The 2,583-nt window shown below is 34.6% G+C and overlaps 1 protein-coding gene across 1 annotated transcript in view; it reads left to right on the top strand.

The window, feature by feature from the left end:
- Nucleotides 1-2,583, top strand: part of LOC117178165 (icarapin-like) — a 101,159-nt gene that overhangs the window by 96,037 nt on the left and 2,539 nt on the right. The gene's annotated exons all lie outside the window — the stretch shown is intronic.

Raw genomic sequence — 2,583 nt, 5'->3', positions numbered from 1 at the left:
CATATATCTAGTCGGGAGTGGTGCTGACTGAAAACCGATGATTTGGAGCGATTCGCGCGCCATATGTTGGTCATTCTAAGGACTTATTGAACTACCCTCGTATTATAAAATTATAAGATTCAATGGTAAAAGGCTGGGAACTCTTTAATTTACTAACTGTAACATCGGGCAGGCAATCCCCAGGCGAAAATATTATGTCTAGTTTATACATAATGTGAAGTAGTATATATAATATTCATTTGTTTTATACATTTTTTGTATAAAACAAATGAATATTATATATAAAACTTTACACTATGTATAAACTATATATCATTTTTCCACCTGGGTATATTTGTCTACTAATGCCAGCATAAAAAGTCAAAACTCAGAAATTATTCTTGTGCTGTTTTCTTCTCCCTTATTTCTGCTGTCTTTTTTGTCCAAAAGTTTGTAATTTATAAATTGGGCATTTGAGGAGAAGAATGTTTTCATAGTACATTTTGATCGTACTATGGTCCTTAGTTATTCCACGTAATCTTTTATATTTTCACCTACAACTTTAGGGATATACTCTAGAGATACTACACTTTAAAAAAAAATGACTGCAATGTTGATTCTTCCGAAAAAGGTATTTATTTTGCAAAATAAAAACTCGATTTTATGGTCAAATAAAACAACATAATTTTCCAGGTTCAAAACAAATTTATTTTTATTTGAATGCACAAAAATAATTAATAAAAAAAATATACAAAAGTAATATAAAAAACATTTTTAATGTTGTACTCTTTCAAAACTGAACATTCGCTGTAAAGGCCTGCGCAGTGCTCATCGCACAATAGCGATTGTCCACGATTGCTTGTTCACGATGCAAGCATGGGCGTAAATAGTTGTAGGCCATCTGCAAGAGCTAGAGACTATGAAATAATGAAAACAACATTTATTTCACTTTAGATGATAAACTTACGTTGAGAATTGAACGAAAATCACTAATATCAATTACACAAGTTTTTGTTGAAAATCACTTTTTTGATAACTGACGAAACAACGGGTATTAAAGACCCCAATGTTTTACAAGGTCTACTTTGAGCGGGTGCCCAATCTATGCATGTGGTCCATTTTCTCGAACTTAGTACGGTTAATTCAAGCTCAAAAATGTTTTGTGGTCTTTTTTACCCATAGTGCCAGGTAAGGGTTAAACAAAATGAAACAATTAACATTATAACGTTAAAAGTTTAAATTCAGCGCTCTGAAATTTTAATTATGCAGGTCACTACTACTATTTTTCCAATGAATTGGTTTTATGTTTTTGTGAATATCAAACTATTTAATTATTCTGCCAAACTTTTAATTAGAAGTTTTTTTTTTAAATCGACGTTTGTTTCATTTTAGTATTAATTGGAGTAATTTTTATACTATTTTTAATCAACGCATGGAAGGTGCAGGGTGGTCGCTGGGCCAGGATCCGTGAAATGCCCAAGAATTTTATGAGACCGAGGCTCACAAATTTTCCATTTTGGATTTTACTTTTTAAGCGAACATTTTTCATAGCCTCTTTAGTTAATCAAAGAAATATAAATTATAATTATTTTCAAAATTTACCTATACCAAACTCTCGCTTTCAGTCACCCCGGTCTCAGACTTCCTAGAACTGCTGGCTCACACAGTTTCTCAGGGGAGTATGGCGAGAGCGGTTGCGACACTATATATACAGTAGACTCTATGAAACTTCTCTCTAAGACACTTCTCGTTTTCCGATTTCCCCTTCGTTCGCTCGCCCCCACTCCTTGCCTCATTTCACTCAAAAACATGCGCGGCCGGCTGCGCCGAATGCGGCTCGCCTCTCGACAATTCTAGAGCGGAACTTTACGTTTAGGTTAGGTCGAATCTATATAGGCTCGTGTGCTCTTTTGTGTTTCAAGGCGGAATTTCGAATATTGTCGTTCACTGAAATTGTTGAAAATTATAAATTCATCGTGTACAGGTAAGTCTAAATATTAAAATACTCCGAACAAGGCAGCATACTTTTTGTTTTGTCAAACTGTTTACCAAATACCTTAACCTATATTGTGAGATTTTTTTTAATAGAATTTCAATGGAGCCCACAACAAAACTAAATAAAAAAAGAGAATGGCTCACTGCTGAAACAAAATCAAGTATCCTTAAAGCAATTTAAGAAGGAGAAAAAGTACTCAGAAAATTTCAAACTATTCATCGGTAATTATTCTTGAAATTTCACAAATTTGCGTTCTGATATTAACAATTATCTTCGTCAATATCCAATTAAATTGAAATTTCAAAATTTTAATTATGAATTTCGCGAAATTCATAATTAAATTAATTGCCCCCCAAAAAGATTTTCATTTCGGCGCCACTGAAGGGAAGGATTCCTTTCACCGAACACACTTGACAAAGCTGTACGGCACTTGAGAGCATTTGAATTCGCCCGCGCGTCACGTGGCTCTCGCGTGTCGCAGGAGAGAGGGTATTCTGACACTTCGTGTTCACTGCCCCTACGGCCCCGAAAACGAGAAGTGCCATAGAGTCTACTGTATATATATATATATATATTCGAATTGGAAGCCGAGTCAGGCAACCCTAACT

This window comes from Belonocnema kinseyi, chromosome 8 (assembly GCF_010883055.1).
Source record: "Belonocnema kinseyi isolate 2016_QV_RU_SX_M_011 chromosome 8, B_treatae_v1, whole genome shotgun sequence".
NCBI classification, from domain to species: Eukaryota; Metazoa; Arthropoda; class Insecta; order Hymenoptera; family Cynipidae; genus Belonocnema; species Belonocnema kinseyi.
This window is presented reverse-complemented; position numbering and strand designations above follow the sequence as displayed.